General features: G+C 47.6%; 1 protein-coding gene across 1 annotated transcript in view; it reads right to left on the bottom strand.

Moving 5' to 3' along the window:
- Window positions 1–27214, bottom strand: part of MTREX (Mtr4 exosome RNA helicase) — an 865138-nt gene that overhangs the window by 755044 nt on the left and 82880 nt on the right. The window lies entirely within an intron of this gene.

The raw sequence follows: 27214 nt of genomic DNA, 5'->3' as shown, positions 1-27214 counted from the left end.
GGCTCACAGGTTTATATGTGTCCAGATATAGGTTTAGATATAGGTATACTATATCTAAGTAAGGGGTGATTACACCACCTTACCCCAGCTGAGTGATCAGCCAGTTGTGTCAATTTAAGAACCAGCCAGGGGTGGCAAAAGATATGCTGCAGCCCCTGGTAGGCCTTGGTGGCCCCTATGCCCTGGGCACCTATAGTGCATTATACAGGGGCTGACAAGGAGTCCATTTCCAATTGTGGTATGTGCCTATAGCACATGTATCATTAATTTAGTGAGAGAACAGCAGGCTGGGGGTCTGATTAGCAGGCCCACAGCCTCAGTAGTCGAAAACCAGTGAAGCAAAAAGCAAAAATTTGGGGTGACCATAGGATAACAGACACTACTCTCCTACACAACCCCCCCCCCCCAAACGCAGGGACATTAAACTAACCTTGACCAGATAAGTCTTCATGTTCTAAGTCGAATTACCTGGAGAGACCATCTGCATTACCATGGTCAGTCCCTGGGCGGTGCTCCACTGTAAAGTCCATCCCCTGTAGGGAAATGGACCACCTGAGCAGTTTGGGATTTTCACCCTTCATCTGATTGAGCCACAAGAGGGGCTTATGGTCTGTCTGAACTAGGAAGTGAGTTCCAAACAAGTAGGACCTCAACTTCTTCAGGGCCCAAACCACAGCAAAGGCCTCCCTCTCAATGGCTGACCAACGTTTCTCCCTGGGGGTCAGCCTTCTGCTAATAAAAGCAATGGGCTGGTCTTGACCATCTTGATTAAGTTGTGAAAGCACAGCTCCCACCTCCAACTCAGAAGCATCTGTCTGTAGAATGAACTGTTTGGAGTAGTCAGGACTCTTCAGGATAGGTGCAGAGCATATGGCCTTCTTCAGGTCATCAAATGCCTTTTGACAGCTAACTGTCCACTGAACCTTTTTTGGCATCTTCTTGGATGTCAAGTCATTTAATGGTGTCACAACGGACCCATAGTTTTTCACAAACTTTCTGTAATACCCAGTCAGGCCCAAGAAGGCTCTGACTTGTGTCTGGGTAACTGGAGGAGCCCAGTCCTGTATGGTCTGGATTTTGCTCTCCAGTGGTTGAACCTGACCCCCACCTACTAGGTGGCCCAGGTACACAACCTTACTCTGCCCTATCTGGCACTTAGTAGCCTTGATAGTCAGGCCTGCCTTTTGCAGGGCCTCCAAAACCTTCTTCAGGTGGATCAGGTGATCCTCCCAGGTGGAGCTAAAGACAGCAATATCATCTAGATATGCTGCACAAAAGTCATCCAACCCAGCAAGGACTTGATTCACCAACCTTTGGAAGGTGGCAGGTGCATTCTTCAAACCAAAGGGCATCACCACAAACTGATAATGTCCACTGGTGGTAAAGAATGCGGTCTTGGCTTTTGACTCCTCAGCTAGTCTGAATCTGTCCATCACCACCCCTTGTTGTAAATTATTTTGTCCACCCTAAGCGTGGAAGGGTATACTCAGATGTGAGTCCCTTGCTCATTGCACCATCAGGATTCAAGCAAGCCGGGCCGAAGACGGCTGTAATGCCAGAAACCGGTCCCCGGAAGCTTGTTTCCTTCCCAGTGTAAGAATTGGCTTTTGTAGTCTGGTCTGCCCTGTTCCCATGATGCACTGGGCCAGGGACAGACTAATTTGCATACAGCCAGGTTCTGAAACTGGGATGGTGCAATGAGCTAAAAAACGGTGTTGGATCTAGCCCTGATCTCTTGACTGGGTGAGAGTACTCTGCTTAATTCAGAGACTCTGTCCATCACCACCCCTTGTTGTAAATTATTTTGTCCACCCTAAGCGTGGAAGGGTATACTCAGATGTGAGTCCCTTGCTCATTGCACCATCAGGATTCAAGCAAGCCGGGCCGAAGACGGCTGTAATGCCAGAAACCGGTCCCCGGAAGCTTGTTTCCTTCCCAGTGTAAGAATTGGCTTTTGTAGTCTGGTCTGCCCTGTTCCCATGATGCACTGGGCCAGGGACAGACTAATTTGCATACAGCCAGGTTCTGAAACTGGGATGGTGCAATGAGCTAAAAAACGGTGTTGGATCTAGCCCTGATCTCTTGACTGGGTGAGAGTACTCTGCTTAATTCAGAGACTCTGTCCATCACCACCCCTTGTTGTAAATTATTTTGTCCACCCTAAGCGTGGAAGGGTATACTCAGATGTGAGTCCCTTGCTCATTGCACCATCAGGATTCAAGCAAGCCGGGCCGAAGACGGCTGTAATGCCAGAAACCGGTCCCCGGAAGCTTGTTTCCTTCCCAGTGTAAGAATTGGCTTTTGTAGTCTGGTCTGCCCTGTTCCCATGATGCACTGGGCCAGGGACAGACTAATTTGCATACAGCCAGGTTCTGAAACTGGGATGGTGCAATGAGCTAAAAAACAGTGTTGGATCTAGCCCTGATCTCTTGACTGGGTGAGAGTACTCTGCTTAATTCAGAGACTCTGTCCATCACCACCCCTTGTTGTAAATTATTTTGTCCACCCTAAGCGTGGAAGGGTATACTCAGATGTGAGTCCCTTGCTCATTGCACCATCAGGATTCAAGCAAGCCGGGCCGAAGACGGCTGTAATGCCAGAAACCGGTCCCCGGAAGCTTGTTTCCTTCCCAGTGTAAGAATTGGCTTTTGTAGTCTGGTCTGCCCTGTTCCCATGATGCACTGGGCCAGGGACAGACTAATTTGCATACAGCCAGGTTCTGAAACTGGGATGGTGCAATGAGCTAAAAAACGGTGTTGGATCTAGCCCTGATCTCTTGACTGGGTGAGAGTACTCTGCTTAATTCAGAGACTCCGTCCATCACCACCCCTTGTTGTAAATTATTTTGTCCACCCTAAGCGTGGAAGGGTATACTCAGATGTGAGTCCCTTGCTCATTGCACCATCAGGATTCAAGCAAGCCGGGCCGAAGACGGCTGTAATGCCAGAAACCGGTCCCCGGAAGCTTGTTTCCTTCCCAGTGTAAGAATTGGCTTTTGTAGTCTGGTCTGCCCTGTTCCCATGATGCACTGGGCCAGGGACAGACTAATTTGCATACAGCCAGGTTCTGAAACTGGGATGGTGCAATGAGCTAAAAAACGGTGTTGGATCTAGCCCTGATCTCTTGACTGGGTGAGAGTACTCTGCTTAATTCAGAGACTCTGTCCATCACCACCCCTTGTTGTAAACTGATTTGCCAGTAGCCAGCTGTCAAATCAAATGTGCTCAGAAACTTGGCAGAAGCCAATCTGTCAATGAGCTCATCTGCTCTTGGAATGGGATGTGTATCTGTCCTAGTGACAGCATTGAGACCTCTGTAGTCCACACAAAACCTAATTTCTCTCTTTCCATCTTGGGTATGAGGTTTTGGCACAAGGACTACTGGGCTGGCCCATGGGCTCTCTGATGGCTCAATCACTCCAAGCTCCAACATCTTTTGCACCTCAGCCTTGATGCAATCCCTGACATGGTCAGGTTGCCTGTAGATCTTATTCTTGACAGGCAGACTGTCACCAGTGTCCACCTCATGGGTGCACCAGTTAGTCGGGCTGGGTGTGAGTGAAAACAAGTGTCTGTGGGCTTGCAAAACCTGTCTGCAGTCCATCTGTTGCTAGTCAGTGAGGCTGCCTGCCAAGGCTACTCCATCAACTGAACCATCATCAGGGTTCTGAGAAAGCAGGTCTGGGAGAGGGTCACTCTCTTCCTCCTGTTCCCCATCTGTGGCCATGAGCAAGCTCATGTCCTCCCTGTCCACAAATGCTTTCAAACGATTCACATGGAGCACCCTGTGGGGGCTCCTAGGGGTTCCAAAGTCAACCAAGTAGGTGACTTCTCCCTTTTTCTCAATGATAGGGTAGGGTCCAGTCCATTTGTCCTGGAGTGCTGCTGGGGCCACTGGTTCCAGCACCCACACCTTCTGTCCTGGCTGGAACTCAACCAGAACAGCCTTTTGGTCATGCCAAGCTTTCTGTAATTCTTGACTGGCCTCCAGGTTTTTGGATGCTCTCTCCATATACTCAGCCATCCTGGAGCCGAGACCAAGTACATAGTCCACTACATCTAGCTTAGGCTTTTTGAGAGGTAACTCCCATCCTTCCTTTACCAAACATAATGGACCCCTCACAGGGTGGCCAAACAAAAGTTCAAAAGGGCTGTAGCCAACCCCCTTCTGTGGGACCTCTCTGTAAGCAAAGAGCAAGCAGGGTAAACGAATGTCCCATTTCCGCCTAAGCTTATCTGGTAATCCTTTTATCATTCCCTTGAGGGTCTTGTTGAATCTCTCCACAAGCCCATTGCACTGTGGGTGATAGGGTGTGGTAAACTTGTAGTTTACTCCACATTCCTTCCACATTGCTTTCAAATAGCTAGACATGAAGTTTGTACCTCTGTCTGACAATACCTCCTTTGGAAAGCCCACTCTTGAGAAAACTGCAATGAGGGCTTTTGCCACCACAGGGGCTGTGGTAGTCCTCAGGGGAATAGCTTCTGGATACCTGGTGGCATGATCCACTACCACCAGTATAAATCTGTTCCCAGATGCTGTTTGAGGATCCATGGGACCCACAATATCTATTCCAACTCTTTCAAAGGGTACCCCCACCACAGGTAGTGGTATGAGGGGGGCCTTTGTTGTGCCACCTGACTTACCACTGGCTTGGCAAGTGACACAGGAGCGACAAAACTCCTTGACATTTTCTGACATATGAGGCCAGTGAAAGTGTGAAACAAGCCTGTCCCACGTTTTGTTCTGGCCTAAGTGTCCTGCAAGGGGAATATCATGGGCCAAGGTGAGAAGGAAACCCCTAAACTGCAGAGGTATAACCAACCTCCTGGCTGTACCAGGCTTGGGGTCTCTAGCCTCTGAGTAAAGGAGTCCATCATCCCAATACACAGCATGGGTACCTTGGGCATCCCCAGCAGCAGCCTGCTGTCTGAGGGGTTCAAGTGAAGGGCAATCTAATTGAGCCTGCCTCAGGTCTGCCCTTGAGGGTCCCCCTGTCCCCAGAAACTCAACCTGGTCAGGTTCAAGCTCCTCAGAGACAGTCTCCTCTTGGACTGCAGAATCAGTTTCCTGTGAAACCTGATCCTCAACCTGGGGCAAGGTGGAAGGCTCAGCCTTTCCCCTCTTGCTCCTTCTCTTGGGTTGTGGTTGGTCTATTGTTCCAAGATCCACCACTGGTTCAGGAAGGCACTTCTTAGCCTGAGTCCTTGTCACTGCAAGGACATGTGCTGAAATCCCTAGCATTTCTGCATGAGTCCTGTACTCCACTTCTGACCAAACTGAGCTTTCAAGATCATTGCCTAACAGACAGTCTACTGGGAGGTCTGCACTCACAACAACTTTCTTTAGGCCATCTACCCCTCCCCAGGAGAAGTTCACAACTGTCACACTATGGGAAGTAGTGGAGTTGCTTGCATTGGTCACTAGGTAACTTTCACCTAGTACAATCTGTCCAGGGTCCACAAAGTCAGGTGTCACCATTGTGACACTGGCACATGTGTCCCTGTAGGCCTGAGCCAGTTTCTCATTGATTAAAGGTGTCTGCCTATATTTGCCCAGGTTACTGGGACTCACTGTAGTGGACAAAGCTAAGTCCACATCATATAGGAGAACTGCCCGAGTAGGGATTCTGACTAGACCAGATCCTACTTCAGTACCCAGGGTTTACCCTACTACACCCTTTGGCTGTGTTCCACCACTGCTTACTGAACTAAGGGGTGCATTGCTTTAGGAGCTGCAGTGGTGGGGACTGGATTTTTCTTGGTGCATTCACTGCCCCAGTGTGAAACTGATTTGCAGGTATTACACCAAGGTTTCTTTGGGCCATCATTCTTTTTCTTGTTTCCATTTTGGAAACCACCCTCCTTATTACTATTTTGGGGGCCTGAAGACTTCTGGTCTTTTTCTTTATCTTTCTGATTTCCACCCTTCTGGTCTGTTTTCTTCTGGTCACCACCTTGGTTCTGGGGTTTCTGCTTAATCCTTGTTCTGACCCATTTGTCTGCCTTTTTTCCCAATTCTTGGGGAGAGGTCAGATCAGAGTCAATAAGGTATTGATGCAACAGCTGGTTTGTACAGTTATTAAGGATCTGTTCTCTCATGATAAGATTGTACAATCCTGTATAGTCTGAAACTTTACTTCCCTGCAACCAACCCTCCAGAGCCTTAGTGGCACAATCAACAAAATCAGTCCAGTCTTGAGTCTGTGCTTTTTGGGAGTCTCTGAACAACAACCTGTATTGCTCAGTGGTTAGGCCAAACCCTTCAATAAGAGCACTCTTCAAGACAGAGTAGTTTTTGGCATCCTCAGGTCTAACTGTGAGGAGCCTATCTCTCCCTTTCTCAGAAAAGGAGTACCATAAAATTGCAGCCCACTGTTCCTGAGGAACCTGCTGTACCATGCAGGCTCTCTCAAGAGCAGTCATCCATTTGTGGATGTCATCCCCTTCCTTGTAGGGGGCCACAATTTTTGTCAGGTTTCTATTATCATAGCTCCTGTCTTTTTCTCTAGGAATATTGCTGCCACCAGTGGCATCTAAGCCACTTAACTTTTGTTCTCTTGCCAAGGCAAGTCTAGCTTGAGCCAGGGCTACCTCCTCCCTCTCTATTTGGAGTTTGACAGCTCTCATCCTGGCCTTATGCTCTATCTTCTGAGAGGCAGTCATACCTCTCTGAGATTCTCTTGAGGCACTAGAAATATGAGAGTCCCATGAGGGAGATCTCACTCTTCTGTTGCCTGGGAGAATGATCTGGTGGGATCTGGGGAGGTGCTGGCCCTCTCCATTTCCCAGTAGGTTTAAGTTGGCCTGGTTAAGCCTGGCAACTACAACCTGGTTAACCCCTAGTTCCTGATCTTCAGGTTCTTCTACCTCTGAGTCCTCCTCCTCTTCCTCCTCTTCTTCTTCCTCCTCTGGGGGGATCTCAGCTACAGGGGGGTTCACTCCATCTCCTGATTCTAAGGGAACTGCATTCGCCTTATCTAAGTCATCCTGTTCTAGAATGGCTATCAGGGAAGGACTGGTGGGACTTATGCCCCTTTTTAACCCTCTTGATATGCACAAGGCAACCAAGTCTTTGTGGGTTAGTTTGTCATAACTGGAAGTTGCCTTGGTAAGGTCAACTGTCACAGGAGCAGACCCTGAGGCTTTTCCTGTGTCAGACATGACTCTAGTGTGGTGTAAGTGATGCACCTACCTACACTAAGTGTTTCCCTACTGTACCTTGCTAGTGAGTAGTAGTCAGGGTGTGTTAATCCCTTTAATCTAAAACTACTAAGTTCAGTAGAACTTATATATGCTAAGCTTTTGATTTTATATGTACCTATGGTACTTGATGTGATCTTTCAATTTGATAAAAGATTGTAATAGTAAAACAACAGCAAGCTCAAATCCGCACCGCTGCTCACCAATGTGAGAAGTTGGCCTGATAGGTAATGTTTCCAATTCTGGAACCACCTGGTATCAGACCAAACAATCCCTTATGGTGTCTGGGTGTAAGTCAACCTTATTAGACAAGCTATCCTAGGGGTAGCATGGACTAAGCAGCCTAAAGGCTTAACTTAAGAGGTCGTGTTAAGCGAGCTGTTTTACCACATACAATCCTGTAATATCAAATGAAAGGACACCACACAAGTATATATTATAAAAATATATGTATTTATTACTAAAAACAATCCCCAGTATTCTTTATGAATAAAGGGGCACAAGCGTTAAATCAAAAGCACAGTATAACATACAAAGTTGCACAAATATGGATGAGGGCGAGGGGCCACTCAGACCATATACTAAAAAAATGGTATAAGAGAGACCATTCGATCAGTGGTTAGGCCTGGGGCCTAGGGAATCGCTGGGAGCAGTCGGGACAAGCAATGCTGAAGTCGGGAAAAGCCCGCTGGATTCGGGTGCAGTGCAGAAAGTGCACGCATGCATCAATGTTAACCAATGGTGCGTAAAAGTTACACAAATAGAGTTTAAGGACACTTCCGCTGAACCTAGAGGAACAAAACTTAAGACACAGACCCTAGAGGTGTGTACCAGTGTGGGAACACCGGCGTTGCAATGTTACCTCACCCACAGGAAGTGGGTGCACAGGGTCGAAGTTGAGTCGGGTTTCGTCACGCAGGCTCTTGGTGCTTGAAGCTGAAAGGGCTGCAGGCGGGGTGAAAGAGAAGTGTCCGGTGGAGTCCAAGGGTGGACTCAAGTCGAAAAGTACCTGAAAGCAGAGGGGACAGAGTCTGGGTCACTCAGCAGTGACCAGGGTGGAACCTGGACGGAACCAGGCAATGTCGGGCGCAATCAGGTGGTTGTTGAGGAGCTTCTCCGCTGTCACGTGGGCTCTGGGGCATCTACGACGTCCAGGAGCGGGTCACGATCTGTCGCACGCAGGCTCTCGCCGTCGGCTTCAAGATTGGAGCAAACAACACTTGGCAAAAGCAATCCACGCGGAACTGGGAGATTGCTTCTCACTCGAACCAGGAGGGTCAGAGTGGGGGCTCCTTTTCAGGGGAGCTGGTGCAGATCTGGAGCAACCAGAATCGCAAGTCGTATTTCAAGTTTCGTCGGCACAGGGGCCACAAGCCGGCTGGCAAGTGACCGGGCCAACGCGTTGAGCCAAAAGAAGCAGAAGGGCCCCACGCAGCACTCGTCGAGTGTGGAGGGCTGGACTTCGGTGCAAGAGTGGCTCAGGGTTGGGGCTTCTCAAACCCCGGTGTACAGCTTCGAGGGTCACTCGTGGGCTGCACGGTCAGCGTCTCGTGGTCTTTTCAAGATGGCGTGCCCCCCGCTTCCGGTCGCCTCCACGGGTCTCAGCTCTGCAGGGACTGTGGATCGGGCTGTTAGAAGACAGGCAAGCTTGATCTCGTCGATCTCGGTCGCTCGAGTTCCGGCGGGAACTGCAACAAAGCAGACGTCGATGGCTGGATGGTGCCTGTTTGCACAGGGTGGTCACTCCTTGACCACAAGGGAGATTCTTCAGTCTTCTACGTCGAGTAGGATGTCGAAGGGTCCAGAGTTCGTTTCTTATGTTTCATCCGGATAATCTGAAGTGCATTGGCACTGCTCCCATTCTTATACCAATCTAGGGGGCTGGATTACCTGCTAGGTCCCCTCCTATGGGTGGGACCCAGGAAGTGGGTGGATACACCCCCTTCCTTTGATCCAGGCCGCGCTGGCACGAGGGCTGGAGTGCCCCAGAACCGGTTTGGCCGGATTATGCAAGGGGCAGCCTTGTGCGCCCCCAGCACTGTCTGGTTTCTTTCAAACCTCCCTGCTACAATCCACTATCTCCTGTCTGGGGAGGTGTAACACCTCCCTGCGACAGGAAACCCTTTGTCCAGGCCCCCTTGGCTGAGTTTCGGTCAGCTGCAGGGGGTCAGACCTGTGTCTGTGGCAGAAGCATCCATTTTGTGGATCTGAGGCTCTTTTAAAATTAACCGCATTTCAGTAAAGTAACATGTCTTCTCCCTCTAGAGGGGTGGAATACTATCCCCGTCGCCAGAACTGGCGAGGGGATAGTATTCCAAATCGTATGACACCTTACTCGACATGTTTTGGTAAAGCCAAACCAAAGTTGCTATATAACCGCGAGGATTATAATGCACTTAAGAGTATATGGTATGGCATTATCCTGAAACAGCTTAGGGAGTTGTTCCCGACAGCTGCAGACAGGCTCAGCTCATGCTAGAGCTCCATCTCACATTAAACCACGCACTCTGCCTCCAGGATTGATGAGGCCTTCCATAGGAGTGGCTCACAGGTTTATATGTGTCCAGATATAGGTTTAGATTGGAGCAAACAACACTTGGCAAAAGCAATCCACGCGGAACTGGGAGATTGCTTCTCACTCGAACCAGGAGGGTCAGAGTGGGGGCTCCTTTTCAGGGGAGCTGGTGCAGATCTGGAGCAACCAGAATCGCAAGTCGTATTTCAAGTTTCGTCGGCACAGGGGCCACAAGCCGGCTGGCAAGTGACCGGGCCAACGCGTTGAGCCAAAAGAAGCAGAAGGGCCCCACGCAGCACTCGTCGAGTGTGGAGGGCTGGACTTCGGTGCAAGAGTGGCTCAGGGTTGGGGCTTCTCAAACCCCGACAGCTGCAGACAGGCTCAGCTCATGCTAGAGCTCCATCTCACATTAAACCACGCACTCTGCCTCCAGGATTGATGAGGCCTTCCATAGGAGTGGCTCACAGGTTTATATGTGTCCAGATATAGGTTTAGATATAGGTATACTATATCTAAGTAAGGGGTGATTACACCACCTTACCCCAGCTGAGTGATCAGCCAGTTGTGTCAATTTAAGAACCAGCCAGGGGTGGCAAAAGATATGCTGCAGCCCCTGGTAGGCCTTGGTGGCCCCTATGCCCTGGGCACCTATAGTGCATTATACAGGGGCTGACAAGGAGTCCATTTCCAATTGTGGTATGTGCCTATAGCACATGTATCATTAATTTAGTGAGAGAACAGCAGGCTGGGGGTCTGATTAGCAGGCCCACAGCCTCAGTAGTCGAAAACCAGTGAAGCAAAAAGCAAAAATTTGGGGTGACCATAGGATAGCAGACCCTACTCTCCTACAATAGACATTTTTATAAATACACTGTGTGGTTCTTTTTAATTTAACCTACACTACATGATTAGATCGGGTAAAACAAGCCGTTTAACACTCCTTCTGGACTAAGCCCGAGGCTGCTCTCCACAGCTACCACTTAGAGAGCTTTCTATTGTTGTCTCAGACCACTGACATCACATTAACCCTTCCGTGCGCGGGGATTTCCCGCACTGTGCTGGCGTTTCCATTAGTGGGCGGGGATTCGGACGGCCGAGGGCCGTCCTGCAAACACACCCACGAGACGCGTGACGGCTCTCGGCTGTCACAAGCAAGGAAGAGGTTAAGGGTGGTCTGAATTAGTGCAGGGTGCTTCACTTAAATAAGTGTGCACCACATACAAAGCCAGACTCCTACAAGCACTGTCTAGAGGACTAAAAATTAGGAATTTTCGATGGGACCAGAGAAGCAGCTAGCAGCACTATCTAGAGGACTAAGAATGAGGAATTTCCACTGTGACCAAAGACACAGCTGCAGAACTGCCTAGAGGGTTTAGAATGGGGAAGGTACTGACAGGACCAGAGAAGCAGCTAGCAGCACTGCCTAGAGGACTAAGAATGAGGGATTACCACAGGGAACAGAGACAACTGCAGCACTGCCTAGAGGACTTTCAATGAGGAATTACTACTATAACCAGAGACACGGCTGCAGCACTGCCTATAAGACTTGGAATGAGGAATTACCAATGGGACCATAGTAGAAGCACTTCCTAGAGGACTAAGAATGAGAAATTACCAATGGGACCAGAGACACCGTTGCAGCACTGCCTAGAGGATTTAGAACAAGAGGAGTGCTGCTCAAGGACAAAGGCAAAGACACCCTCAGTATGGTTTAGAAGACATAGCTGGGTTGCAGACTCTTACTCAAACACAATGCTTTGTTTTTTAAATAAGTAAGTCAATGTTGACACCACTAAATAATAACCCTTAAAGATGCCTGCTACTCTGTTAATGATCACACTGAATGTCAAAGAGTAGTATCTGGTTATCAAAGAGTTGTGCTGGGTGTTGCTGGTAGTAAAATACCAAACCACTAAATGCACAGTCCAGTAAGGTGGAGCAGCGTCGACCGCTTGCTGTGCATTCTTGGCAGAATTTACACATTATAGCCCATTTACCTGAAAAGCAGTGTGATGCCTCGCAGTGTTCACCAGGGTGCATCCGGCCTGTTTAAAAGGTGGGATAATTTCACATTATGCCACATCAATCTTCGGCTTTCTGTTCAGACTGGAAGAATGGGTCAGGCAGTGCAATTAAAAACTAGCAGAAGCAAGTAAACCACAAATGATGGGCGGGCCGGGTGAGGGGAAGAATAACTAAGCAGCGGCGCAGGAAGGACGGCAGCTAAGGCAGGGGGGTAGGGGTGCGAGCGAGGAGTCAACAGATGGCCAACAAAAAGGAACAATCAGTGATGTACGCTGAGAGAGTACCAAGCACCAAAAGGCGGGACTACTCCCGGCGTGTCCACTCAGCCTTTCATCCATCTGAGGTCGATAAAATGAGTACCATTGTGTTAGGTAACAATAAACATCTGTTATTCAGCGCCAAGATACCTCCGGGTGAATGTGCGCTTTACAAATACATGTCATGTTAGGACAGATGTAGACTATTAACCAACCAGAGCAAAGGAATTTCGAAAGGCAGGCAAAACAACCAACCAGAAGCGCTGGGCGTGTTGAAAGCCCATAGACTGAATACAGCATGTCTTGCTGTATTCAGTCTATGCGCTGTGTAGGCTCAACCTAAAAAGCATAGGCAACAACTCTTAACTTTGTCAATGCTTGTTACAAGCACACAATCGAACCTCACTGCCCCCCATGCTTTAATGAAGAAACTGCTGATGAAAAAAGACTGCTTCCCCGCTACAGTTTTTGTTCTACTGCTTCACATGGCGAGGCAGCTTTAAGACACATGAAAGTGCCATAAGTGGCATAGTACAGCCAATGGATAAACATGATTAGCAAGGATGGAAATACCACCACAGCTATCCTGGCTGATGAGGGCTGAAAGCCCGAAACCGTTCCAAGGATGCTTGATTCCTGTCCAGGGAAGACATGGCCTGGCAGTTCGGTCTGGACTGTTCCCATGAGGCACAGGGATAAGATTGATTTGCATATGGCTATGTCTGAACAGGGGTGGCGTGGTGAGCAAAATAGCTATGGATTAAACCCAGATCTGTGACTGGGGGTGAATGTTTGACAATGTTCAACATTCTGTCCATCATCTTTTTGAGTTGCATTTTTTTGTGTTGCACTACCACCATAGCTGCCAAGTTTCCCAGGTCATATTACCAAAATAAAAGGGGCAACCAGTAACCAGGGATCTAGGCTCGACAATTGTTCAATGATAGAGTGGTCCCTATGGTGGAAGTGGAGCCCATGACTTTTTAATCACAATATATCACTTTCACTGCACCATCACCTGTTAGGAGCACCTTGTGTAAGTAATATACTATACTGTTGAATTGATTCATAATTTCTGTATGAATAAATGGACTTAATGTATAAATTAAACTTACTCATTAGGAGTTTTTTTCTATCCCTGCTTTATCATTTAACTAGTTTCCCAGGTCCACAGATGATGTGCTTCTCCAGTCAGGTTTTTTATTTTAATTCTGGGACTTGCAGTCCTGTTCTGTAATGGAATAAACAAGACAAATCCTAGAATCCAAAGGAAAAACCCCAGACAGAAGCAGCACGCACATCAACAATGGACCTGGGAAACTTGATAGGGATGTACAACCAGCAGTTAACTGGGGACTACAGGCAGTTGATAGAAAAATACATCTGAATGACACCTAAACGCATAGCCAGTCAAGTCAGATAAAGGTTTTTTGGTTAGCTAGAAGTAAAGGGAAATCATGCAGACATGTCTTCGGTTACCAAACAACCCAGTTATCACATTATCTAAATTTATGTCCCAACCCAATAGACACCACTCTGAAGCCAGAAGAAGTGCACTCAGTTTGGATATCCTCAAGCTCTACTTCGTGCCCTACACTGAAGCCACTATCAAGAGCCATATTCCACCACAAATGGCCGTGCTGAATTCAACCCGTATGCAACTAAATTACAAAACTTCTCTGAAGCCAACCTTGGAAACAGAAGGGAAATGGTTCTATGCTCTGCTGTTCATATACAGTTAGTCCATGGCAAGGAGACAATATTAAACCTTCCTTTAGTGTTTTACACTTGCTCACAAAGAGAGCAAAATGTCCATTGCTTGTGTATAATACTTAGTTGTGAAAACTGAAGTGATGGTTGGAATGCTTGCATGAATCTCAGCCACTGGTAGTTGCTTTATTTATTTATTTATTTGTGGGTTTATATCGCGCTAGAATCCACTCCCGAAGGAGTATCTCTGCGCCCAAAAAACGCCAGTAACAGATCGAAAAAGAGGGGGTAGCCAATCATAAAAGAAAGATGATCCTAGTGGAAAAATTCAAAGCCGTGTCAAATTTGAAATAAGAAAGTTTTCAGCCTTTTTCTAAAGGTCAGATGGTCCGGACACTGCCTCAGCAAAAGTGGAAGCTTGTTCCATAATACTGGCCCAACCACTGATAGGGCTTTGCCTCCTTGCCTTGCTTTTCTAATCCTGGGAACTCGCAGGAGCAGCTGATCGCTTGACCTAAGGGTACGGGCAGGAACATATGGGGTAAATTTCTCTAAGTGGGAGGGACCCAAGTCCATGTAAACCCTTGTGGACCACACAACAGGTCTTAAACTTCACTCTTTGGCGGACTGACAACCAGTGCAGCTTTTCCAAGAGGGGTTTTGAAGGAGACCTGGAGGGTGCATTGAGGACCAATCTGGCAGCAGTGTTCTGTACTACTTGAAGTTTGCCCAATACTTCTTCATTTGCGGATACCAATAGTCCGTTACAATAGTCGAGCCGACTGAGTATCAGGGCCTGCACCAAAGTTTTCCTTGTAGAGTCGGGGAGTAGCGGAAATACTTTGCGGAGGAGTCCTATCACATGGAAACATGATCCTACTATATTATTTCCGTGCTGCTTTAGGGATAGCTACTGATCTAAGCGGACCCCTAGGTTCTTCACCACCTGTTTTGGTTCAGGAACCGGGCCAAGATCTGGCGGCCACCAATCTGGGGCCCATAGTAACTTGGCTTCTCCGAACAGCATGACGACCTTCTAGCCGACATTGCACTGAAGGAAGTTCGAAGACATCCATTGGGAGACCGCCTTCATACCTTCGGAGAAAGATTGTTTCACCTCCGAGGTGAGAGATTTGAACAGAAAAAGAAGCTGAGTGTCATCCGCATAGGACACTGGGATGAAACCGAAGGCTCTCATAATCCTCGCCAGGTGGGCCACATAGATGTTAAAAAGAGTTGGGCTCAAACATGAGCCCTGTGGCACCCCCTTGGTGATTTTTACCTCTACTGACCGAAACGCCCCCATGTTCACACATTGGGTGCGTTCGGAAAGAAAGCTCTTCAGCCAGGCCAGTGCCCTATTTTTCAGCCCAATCTCTGCAAGACGTCCAATCAAGATGTTATGTGATATCGTATCGAACGCTGCCGATAAATCTAGCAGTACCAGGACGACCGAGAAACCATTGTCCTGGTACATGCGGAGATCGTCCGTTACCGACAGCAGGGCCGATTCAGTGCTATAATTCGGCCTAAAGCCGGATTGAGAGTAATCCAAGCTCCCAGATTGTTTTATATAGTTAAAGAGGTATATTCACATGCTTCTCCATGATCTTGCCCAGGAAAGGAAGCAGAGATATGGGTCTAAGATTGGAAAAATCCGTCCAAGGGACAGAAGTATTTTTCCGAATTGGTCTCACCAGTGCCTTTTTCCACCTGCGCGGGACACAGCCCTCGGCAAGCGAGAGGTTGACAAGGTCCTGAATCCCAGGACCGAGCACCCTGCCAACCACCGGCATAATTCTGGCTGGAATCTGATCAGATGGGCAACCACTTTTAATTTGGTTCACCAGTTTTTCCACCTCTTTCAAAGAGATATCCGGAAACTTACAGAGCATGCCAGTACTTGTTCCCTCCTTGACATGGGATGGAGCTTTAGACTGGCAGGTAGATTGATTAGAATCTATAATTTTTTCATAAATCCTATCTATTTTCTCTGTGAGAAAGCATGAGATATCATCACATAGCTGTAGAGATGATACATCTATGCTTTCGCAGGCAGCAGGTTTTACAAAGGTCTGCAAAATCAAATATAGTACCTTAGGGGCACCGCCGGCAGCTAAGAGTTGAGATGCAATGTAATTCTTGCGAGCAGCTCTGATCGCTTTATGATAGGAGCTTAATGCTGTCTGATAACATGTTCTATCCGCTTCCTGATGTGAGGATCTCCAGGCCTTCTCAAGTTTCCTAGCTGCTCGTTTGAGACCTTGCAGATCGTCTGAAAACCAAACTTCCTGCTTTTGAGCTGCTCGTGGTTTATAGGATTTCATAGGGGCAATATGTTCCACTGTTGAATGAATAGCTAACTCATATTTCCGTAAGGCCACCTCAATATTTTCAGTAGGTAAGATGTTAGGCATTACAAAAGCCTCCTTAAAAACCTCTTGAGACACTTTATGCCACTGTCTCTGCTTCTCTGGTAGTGGCAATGGATTATTGAGGGATTTACAAGGGTTGGACATAGTGAATTCTAAAATGAAATGATCAGTCCAGCTAACCTGTTTTGGTGTGTGACATACAATTACAGGTGAGTTAGAGAACACTAGGTCTAAAGTATAACCCGCCTGATGCGTGGGTCCAGTGTTGTGTTGTGTAAGACCCAATAGTGAGAGGTCCGTCAATAAAGATTGAGCCTCTACATTATCTTTCAACTCACTATGGATATTGAAATCCCCTACCAGTAGGAAATCTCTGCCTGTACTAACATGTGGTAATTGCAAACACAACAATGATGGACAGAATGTGGATCAATGTCACACATTCACCCCAGTCCAAAGATCTGGGCCCAAATCCATCGTTTTTCCACTCCACACCACCCTGGGTTAGACAATGGCGATATGCAAATCAGCGCTGACCCTGTGCCCCATGGGAACAGTCCAGTCCGAACTACAAAAGCCATGTCCTTCCCAGAACGGAAACAAGCATCCGAGTACCGGCCCGGTTTCGAGGTAACAACTCTCATCAGCCCGGCTAGCTTGATTCCAGTGGTGTGGAGTGCCTGGGACTCACGTCTGAGCATCCCCAGTACACTTAGAGCGGTAATTGCAAACACAACTATGATGGACAGAATGTGGATCAATGTCACACATTCACCCCAGTCCAAAGATCTGGGCCCAAATCCATCGTTTTTCCACTCCACACCACCCTGGGTTAGACAATGGCGATATGCAAATCAGCGCTGACCCTGTGCCCCATGGGAACAGTCCAGTCCGAACTACAAAAGCCATGTCCTTCCCAGAACGGAAACAAGCATCCGAGGACCGGCCCGGTTTCGAGGTTAACACCTCTCATCAGCCCGGCTAGCTTGATTCCAGTGGTGTGGAGTGCCATTGTCTAACCCAGGGTGGTGTGGAGTGGAAAAACGATGGATTTGGGCCCAGATCTTTGGACTGGGGTGAATGTGTGACATTGATCCACATTCTGTCCATCACTGTTGTGTTTGCAATTACCGCTCTAAGTGTACTGGGGATGCTCAGACGTGAGTCCCAGGCACTCCACACCACTGGAATCAAGCTAGCCAGGCTGATGAGAGGTGTTACCTCGAAACCGGGCCGGTCCTCGGATGCTTGTTTCCGTTCTGGGAAGGACATGGCTTTTGTAGTTCGGACTGGACTGTTCCCATGGGGCACAGGGTCAGCGCTGATTTGCATATCGCCATTGTCTAACCCAGGGTGGTGTGGAGTGGAAAAACGATGGATTTGGGCCCAGATCTTTGGACTGGGGTGAATGTGTGACATTGATCCACATTCTGTCCATCACTGTTGTGTTTGCAATTACTGTACTAACATGTGGGGCCAATGCCTCTATCAAGGAGGTCGAAAATTTCGTACAAGGGCCTGGGGGCGGTATACTAGAGCCCCTTTCCAGCTAATCTTTGCTGAAGTACCGATCTTAAAAATCATTAATTCTAGATCCGTTGTGCAATACTGATCTAGAATAGAAATAGCTATACTATTTCTATGCACTATGGCTATGCCACCTCCTACCTTGATGGGGCGGTCCAATCTAACTATTTTGTATCCCACAGGGATCCCAAGAGTAATAGCAGGGACCGAATGGGGTTTGAGCCACGTCTCCGTCAGAAAACAGAGATCCGGTTGGTAAGTTGAAATGAGGTCCCAAACCTCAGTATGATGCTTAGGCAATGATCTTATATTACAAAGTAGATTTCTCCACCCTAATTGCCTGTGAGATACTACACTTGTTGGCATTTTATGGTGGAGGCCTACATCATCATGGTCACACTGTGCTTGAAACCTGCAGTGGCGGCATGAGATATGCTTAGGAAAGCATTCCAATCCATAGTATAGAGAAGCCTTCTAATCCATCGTGTTTCGCACTCCACTCCGCTTTTGCAGAGGGCGGCCTTACGCAAATCAGTACTCAAGCTGCTCTTCATGGGAGCAGTTGAATGTGAATTGTCAGGCGTGGCCTCGTCCAGTAGAGAACACAAGCAACCCCAGACCAGTCCCACCCTCCCCCCTCCCCTCCCTATCTGGACCTCTCTAGTATGGTGCAACTAGAGTACCATGGCACAGTGAGTATAAAACCCACGTCTGGGCATAACTATTGAACATAGAGTGTGAACAGCAAAGCACAAGGTTATACATAGTCACCACACACAAACACAACCTGTGTATACTACCTTTTTGAAGTTTTATCCTTACAATTTAACCAGGCGCAGAAGGCGGACTACCTGGAATCTACTCACTCATCCACCAAACCAGAAGCAGAATACTCCAGAGATCTGTATGTGCTAGGATCTGCTGACACAGTATAATATCCTACCTGCTTTCAGCCGTAAGACTGAAATTCTACCCTTTGAAACTCTAAGACCCATCTATTTCTTTCAGTTTTCAACTCGCTAAGACATGTCTATTCCCATGTTCTTCTGTAACGTCTCTAGCGATATGTCAAAGACTCAATGGAGGCCATCAAGCAAGCACAGGAAAGCTTGGAGGACCACTATTACTAAGACTTCACATGCATTTCTCATGGATGTGTTGACACTGAAAGCTGGGTGTGCTCAATTTATCACCAAGCCATTTAATTATTTAAATTTGAATAATCTACTGCATATTCCTCAAACCAGCCAAATATAAACCTAATTGCACTGAGTACATTACTAAAAATCAAAAATAAAACTTAAATAACCAATTTATTCCTCAGTCATTACAAAGTGCTGAACGCGGTCAACAAAACTACCATCAGAAGGACCAAAAAAGTCTTACTTTATACAACAGCCTAAAAAAAAAAACAACAATCTTAAAACATTCCAGAATGAGAGCATGCCAGAGCAATATTGTGCTAGATATCGCCAATACCACTGAGATGGCTCCTAATTCTACTTTAATTCTGCAAGTAGCTGTTCCTATCAAAGGTTACTAACACTTTCATTACGCAGAAGGTCTACAGAGTACTCAATTTCACATGAGGCAGTAGCAGTATTCAGAAGGGTGTCATTACATGGCATTTGGCTACACCATAATCTAGCAAGAGTTACCAAATGAAATGTACTTAAACTGTCACCACAGTAGAGGTCTCAGTCAAACCTGCAGAGGTGGATAGATAAGACGCATGGTTTCTGTATGTGCGGTCAATATGAGACTGATCCCAACAAAGAGGACTACTTTAGAACTTTAAGAGCAATGGGGTTGGTGGCACCAGGAGAGGATTATTAGCATTTTAGAGCTGGTGCAGTTTGTGTTATTGAAAAAAGGCAAGACTGCAACATGCCTTCTGAAATTGCTTGGCAAAAAGTTGTCATGCAATAAAATATATATATTCAGGTAGAAAGGATCCACCTTCTATTTATGGTTTGTTACAAAAATGTGCTAGGATGATTAATTTCAACAGTACAAAGTCGAAAGGTAATAGATAATATTAACATTTATTTAGGAGTTTGACATAGTGCCACACATCCATATTACTTCAGAGTGCTGAACAGAGGGAGAAAATCAAGACTTGAAATTCAAAATCCAGTACAACTGAAAGTGTAGGAGGAACCTATATCAGACATTTTTTGACAGCCATTAAATACATGATGGGCTTAGCTGAAAGCCTGTATAAAAAGGTAATTTGTGTTTGTTTTCAGGAGTTTCTTGAAAGGCAAGTAATCCGTTTCCTGTGCAGGCCGGAACTGGACTGCTCCATATTTTTGGACCCTGGACTCTTTGCCAAGCACTGGAAGGGGTTTTGCAGTTAAAGCTAAAGCCATAGGTGCAGGGTTCTTTACATTAAATTGGAAACAAAAGCTTGCCGGGGAGAGGGAGAAATAGGAGATTAAGAATCAGATTGATCAAATTAGAAAGAAAAGTAAGCACTGCTTGAAAATAGACTACTTTCATTTTGCAACGTAGCATTAGATGGCACTGTTGAAAGGGCATAATCTGCTGAACAGCAATTCATGGTGTAACTTTAAGATGTAGCATAGAAAAATGATTGGATTTATAAGGGTGCAGTACCACAGGTTGCTACTAGGTATGCCTGCACAGCATAGAAGATCTATGTTTAATCCAATGCAAATATTTTTATAGCAGCTTTTCCATTTGCTTTCATCGGACCAGCAGTGGATCAATTGAGGTGTTTAAGTACAAATTCAACATTAAAAAACATTGATGTTTTGCATGTATACATGCATTTCATCCACTGAACCCCATAACTGAGCAAGCGGAAGGATCAGTGCCTTACTCATTTGCAGCCTGTAATAAAACGTAAATCTAAGTGACAAATTGGCAACATGGGACAAATATGACTGAATCAAACAGGAAGTCACAGAATAATACACACATCTTAATTGAGTACTGTAAGAAATGGGGTTTCCCAAATCTCCAAGGGGGTAGCATGGAACCAAGCGGGCAGGCCAAACTTCGAGGACATGTGAAGCACTCACGCAATATCCACAGACGACACACCAGGCACACTACAAAAGAGGCACAACACCACCTTTGGTTGGAAAAAGAATACATTTAGTGATATCTCCAACCTGCAAGGTAAAAAGGAAAAATACACTGGTAATCACGACAAGGCGCCAACTGGCGCCAGAGCCAAGTACATCAGGGGGGTTTATTTACATGGGACGAAAGGGTTGAGTCCATAAGTCCATAGCTGAAATAAAGAAGAATGTGATTAAGTTAACAGTAGACCTGGGGCCAATCTGGCGGGGCCAACTCAGGCTCTCTTCCTTAGGGGGTGGCTGTAATTTCAAAATCCCACATTAGCGCACATACATCTCATGCGTTATAACGCCAATCCCCACCCCTGTAAAGGAAAAACAACAGAGCATCACAGCACATACTAGACAGGAGCACCTGTAAGAAATCAGTACTGCAGCTCACAAACATGAGGTGTAGCCAGGGGCCTGGAATAACTCGTCAGGCCAGCATAGGGGCACACCTGTAATAAAAGGGCACAACCCGGTTTACTCCATCATCCCTGTGGGTATAACACATCAGCCTAAACGCATTTAACATTCGGCACACACCTTAGCAGGATAATCAGCCTACAATGAACACTAGGCGCAGAAGCGCATCACACCGGGACAGGTAACCTGAAAATACTAGGCAGGAATCAAACGGCGTATGTCAGAATAACCATTTCAATATACATACAGGGCGACCATTCCCTGAGGCATAACACCCTAAACATTTCATGAAGCCCGCCCCTGCAAGGAATCCATTAAAGAGTCATTCAAGTACATTTCATGTAGAGCCATCAACAATCACCTGTAGGCAGCCCAGGGATGCAGCACTAAACAGGAATAAGGCTACTCATTCACGGATAAAACCTTTCCTTCAGCAGGAATCAGCAGGGCATTGAATGAGAATAAACATTTCAATACATATAGATCACTTCTTTAAAATGTAAGACATTTCACTAGCCATCGGAACCTTTCCCATAGGGGTAAACACTGCATCAGCAACAGGAGATACTTCTAAGATTGATCAGGCCAGTATCACCACTGGCCTCAGGGTCCTAACAGGGCCAGGCAAGCTAGGCTATTCCCCTACCCAGGGGTTCTTTCCCTCTTAGGCACTCCTCAACCTGGTAATTCGGGCTTCCGCCCAGTTCACAAGCCTTTCCTTAAAGGGGCCACATTGGCAAGGAGTTTCCCCGCAGCGCCTTACTCAGGGGTTCCTATGCTTCGGGTTCTCCCAGTGTTTTACGGGGCCCTGGTCCTGGTCCGGTTCCAGGGGGGCCCACTTTTCCTCGGTATGGGCACCCCGGTCCCTGGGGGTGAGTCCCCACAACACAACACTGGTCCTGGGGGGTGGGCACCGATATATGCCCCGATTTGCTCTCTCCAGCCCCCCTCACAGTCTCAGTAAGGCCCCACTCACCGGCCTTCACTCGGTGGCTCCTGCGGGCCTCAGTATGTGCTGCAGATGGCAGGGCTCCCGCTCCTCACGGAGCCCTGCAGACGACGCGCTGTTCTGGTGGGGGCCCTGCCCGGCGAGGCAATCTTCTAGCCGGCTTCTCTCCTTTCCCCCGGGCCCCTCCTCCCTTGCGGGGCCCTGGGACGTCGCGGCAGCTTCCGCAAGGTGGCAGACTCTCTCCTCTGGCTCACTCTAGGCTGCCCGGCCGGCAGCCAATCCCTGCGCGGCGTGGCTGGGGGCGCGGCGATGGCGTCACCGGCGCCCCAGCCACGTGATGCTGGACGCGCTGGCTTCAGGGCCTATCGCGGCCCTCACCTCCTCATCGGCGGCCCCCTCCTGGCACCGGGGGTCGCCGTGTCGACGATAAACACGGCGGGGGTCCCTCCAAGGTGGCACCGGGCCGCGGCGGTGATTTGCGGCTGAAATAAGGGGTAGGCTCCCTTTTAATTAATTATTTACTTCACGGGGCCAGCGCAACTGCGCGGGGCAGCAATAAGGGGTAGGCTCCCTTCTGGTCAGTTACTCCTCACGCGGGACGCGCGCCACAACGAGGGGTAGGCTCCCTCAGCGCTATTAAGGCCATTTACATCTTCCGGCCACACAGCGCTTTTCTTCCCACAGCACTGGGTAGGCAGTACAGGGCTTCTAGGCACACGCAGCTCCTCCCAGTCCAGCGCTTGAGGGGCAATGCAGCAGCAGCACTTCCAAAGGGGCCACAGCTTCCTGGGGGCACCAACCTCCCCAAAACAGCGTCTGACAGGCGCACCTCACGGAGGGGGGCGAACAGTTCCACAGCCAGCCCCAGGGGCACACTCCTCACCTCCTGGGGGGTTCAAGCCCACAGCATTCCTCCTCTTCTGGGCGCCTCCTTCCCTCAGCGCTGGCGTAGTCCAAGGTCCCACAGCGCCAGGGACCTAGGGGGCCCTCCTTTTGTCAGGGGCCCTGGGGGACAGAGCAATCACACTACTGGGACAGGTCAGCAGGTGGTGGGGGCGTCATCGAGGCAGGGTGGTAGGCTTGCACCATCCCCACTGCAGCGTGGCCCTCCTCCCACACAACAGCCTTGTTCTCTTGAAGTGGGGCTGGCAAGCCCTGGGGGGACAGTGGAGGGGGGATAGAATGGATGCAGGGCCCAGCTCACAGTCCCATGTGGCGGTGACTCCTTGCAGCAGGTCCCCTCACCTCCCAGTCCCAGCTCCGTCTCTCTCTCTGGTGGCACTTCCCCCGTACTTATACCCTCCTCCCTCACAGTGCCAGAACCTTCCGGAATGTTGGGGAAAACTGGTTCACACTGGCTCAAGGGGAGGGGTTGAGCACCCTGGGTGCCAGGCTTCCCTCCAAAAGCTAGGGGTGGCTGGGTAATAATAACTAGACCGCTGACCTATGGCAGTACAGTGGCAAAACCCAGGGCCATGGCATCCATTTTAAAAGCACAGTACATTTCAGTCAGGTGCATTTTTAACATGGGGGAATATTTTCTGCACACCATTTAACAACATTTAATTTTACAACAGGGCAACTCTTACCACACATGGTCCTTATATGTTTAATACCATGGGGGAGACATTCAAATTAGGGGGGCAAAAAGCGAAAAATTGGGGGGGGAAAAGGCCAAGTCCAACAAGTACAATAACAGACATAAGTATAATACTCAAGATCGCGACAAATGCTGACCTAACTCAATTTTATTATACTATATACTGCCACACATTCTTAAGATATTAGCGATGTCCAGCGGACACCTGATTTAATGAATCAAAACACTTAGTAACGATCAAGCACACAGTAATAGAGTGGGACACAGTCCTGTATCCTACAAAAACACAGAACAATTACAATTGGACAAACACATTTCAGGCAAAACAGGGAGTAGCTTATGGCCAATGCAGATAATATGGGCAAGCTTTTTAAGTTAACAGTAATTGCACTTGTTTTAACATATTGGTTTAACGTGCACACCGTTTAAACAAGTCGACGTTTCGATCCATGACTAAATACTAGGATCATCATCAGGACCGGAGAAAATGCAGGTCTGAAGTAATATGCTGCCTATGGAGAAAATGGAAAAGGGGAAGAAGGCAGGAAACACAGGAATATTAAGGATATGTAGGGAAACCATAACAATCACTAGCATGACTGGCTGCCGGTGCATTCACTCTTGCTTTCCCGCCGGGATAGTTTTCAACCAATTTAACTGTGATCATTTGCCACGCGGTTTTCATCATCACCTTATTAAATCGGATGACTGCGGGTTGTATGAATTTCTTCCACCACGCGGCTCCTACCACAACTCACCACGACTCAGGTCGCCCTGGTTGTCAGCACGCGCACCTCTAGGGCTCAAACCCAGGCAAATTACCTCGCAGTTCCTGGACTCACCATCCAACCTTGCTCGGTCACTTCACACGCAACTCACTTTAGTGAGTCACACTGTAGTTATCACCAGGTTATCGTTTCCCTACATATCCTTAATATTCCTGTGTTTCCTGTCGTCCTCCCCTTTTCCACTTTCTCCACAGGCAGCGTAAGGCTTCAGGCCTGCATTTTTTCCTGTCCGGATGATGATCATAGTATTTAATAATGATCAGCAGTTAGGGAGGAGGAATAACTGTCCATTCAGTTCCCCTTTAGTAATAGAAAAATGTATATGCCAATACTTGCCAGTGCAATTTTTTTTTTGTATCCCATACTGTAGGTAGAAGACACCTTGACAACGAAAACATGTGGTAAAAAAGGATATCCACTTTATCAATACTACACAAAAAGTGTAAGTAATTTATTTTAAAATGGTCCTGATGAATGCCCCATAGACTCGGCTGGGCAGGGATGGGCAGAAACATGTCGACAAAACACTAAGTGGTATGATTGGATCCAGTTACATGATCTAGTATCATATCCCATTATTTTTTAACAATAGACCTGTTTTGAGTTAAATTAAAGTACTTTGAAAAGAACAGCTCTGTTTTTTAACTTTTGTTATTGGACAAGTCACGATTTCTGGTCACTACCGTGCAGTACCAGAGGTTGCCTCTGGGTTGAGGCTGGAATATCACAACTTAATAAACCCAATGACTATGCCATAACGTGAGTGGAGAGCGGAGAAAAAGAAAACACCGCTGGGCACGTTTCGTACACCGCGTTGATGAGGGTTTTTAAGTAACCAAAAGGTACACGGTTACAAGTGTCCATTCCACTATTGATTCTTGGATCCTAGTATTTAGTCATGGATCGAAACGTCGTTGACTTGTTTAAACAGTGTGCACGTTAAACCAATGTTTTAAAACAAATGTAATTACTGTTCACTTAAAAAGCTTGCTCATATTATCTGCATTGTAAGCCTTGGGGGTCCGTGCAAGAAGAACTGAGTCGTCTGCGTAGAGCAGAACGGGGACCCCCCTGGTTCCAATCCTTGGAGAGTCCACCCCCAGAACATCTAACGCCTGCTCCAGACCATTTATATATAGTGTAAATAAAAACGGGGCCAATATGCAACCCTGCCTTACCCCCCTTGAGCATGGAAATTGGTCGGTCAAACTCCCCTCCTCGTTATATCTGGCCTGTGCAAAAGTATTCTTGTGTAAAGCTCTTAAGATGTGCACTAAACCCCGGGTCAACGCCAAGAGCCCTCATAATTGCCCGCAATTTTCTGCAGTTCACACGGTCGAAAGCCGCCGTCAAATCCATGAAAGCCAAATACACCGTCTCCTGTCTCGCAACAGTGTACTTAGCTGTCAATAGGTATAAATTGAGGCATTGGTCGGCCGTTGAGCGTCCTGATCTAAACCCGTACCGAGCGTCAATGAGTATATGGTTTTCTTCCGCCCAATCCAATAATCTTTTGAGGATTACCCTACCCAAGACCTTCACTGTCACATGAATGAGGGAGATGGGGCGGTAACACAGTGGACTGTCGCTATCTCCCTTTTTAAATATGGGTACAATAGTGGCTGTAGACCAGGACGCAGGCATGCCCGAGACCAGTGCAGCATTAATTACTCTGGTCAGAATTGGTGCCCACAGGTGTACCCGACTCAAGAAAAGATCAGGGGGGACCCCGACGGGCCTTGGAGCCTTGTTCCTTGTCAGACCCTCTCTGCTCGCCTTTATCTCACCCAAGGAAAATATTATATGTCCTGCGTGCTCACCCCCTTCCTCGGCTACTGTATACTCCTCTGTCATACCATAATTGTATAGCCCACTAAAATGCGCATACCAGGATTCTGGCAGGATGTGGTTTGCTATCTTCGGGTTGCTACCCTCTTGGAAGCAGGGGTCATTAATAACCTTCCAAAATGCAGTCATATTCTTCGACTTGGCCGGTTCCCTCATATTCTCTCAAGCCTGCTGTTGCAAAGAAATTTTACGACGCTTAACTGCCTGCTTATAGAGTGCCCGGCATATGGAAACCCTGTTCTTTTCCCTAGGGACTATTTTTAGGGCTAGCTTCAATTCTTTCGCGGCCAGAGAGCAGTCACGGGTCCTCCTTTCCTTTCCTGGCGGATTTGGTCCTAAGTAGGCTATCAATGTACTTAGTGACGCCTTAAAAGGCTATAACCAACTCTGCCCCGTCCACCAGTGGGTTTAGGCACTTCCACACACATTGTTGTTTGTCTGCCAGTAAGGCTCTATGAAGGGCTTCGCCATCTGCCTGAGACCATCTGAGTCTCCTGCCTTGGTCAGTTGCTGATAAAACACCACTCTTCCCCTCACGGGGAGGATGCTTGGATACATTTGGGTCCCTGAGGGAGATAACCTGTGGGTTGTGGTCGCTAAAAATACTTAGCTGTATCTCAAACCCTAAAATCCAGCTCTTTAACGTATTAGAAACGAAAATAAAATCGATAAAAGAAACGCAACCTCTACCTTTAAAGGTTGGATGAACCAGGCCATTCTTCCCTGTTTTAATTAGGTCCATAGTGTGTGTGAGGGCATAGGTTCCTAACAACTTATTTAATTCCTTTCCCTCTAGTGTATGCTCTACGTGCGGGTCGTCTTCCAGTGGACACGTAGACCATTCCCCTATTCTAGGTTTCACGTTTGGGCATAGGTGACAATTAAAGTCACCTAATAGTA

The sequence above is a fragment of the Lissotriton helveticus genome, chromosome 2_1, assembly GCF_964261635.1.
Source record: "Lissotriton helveticus chromosome 2_1, aLisHel1.1, whole genome shotgun sequence".
NCBI lineage: Eukaryota > Metazoa > Chordata > Amphibia > Caudata > Salamandridae > Lissotriton > Lissotriton helveticus.
This window is presented reverse-complemented; position numbering and strand designations above follow the sequence as displayed.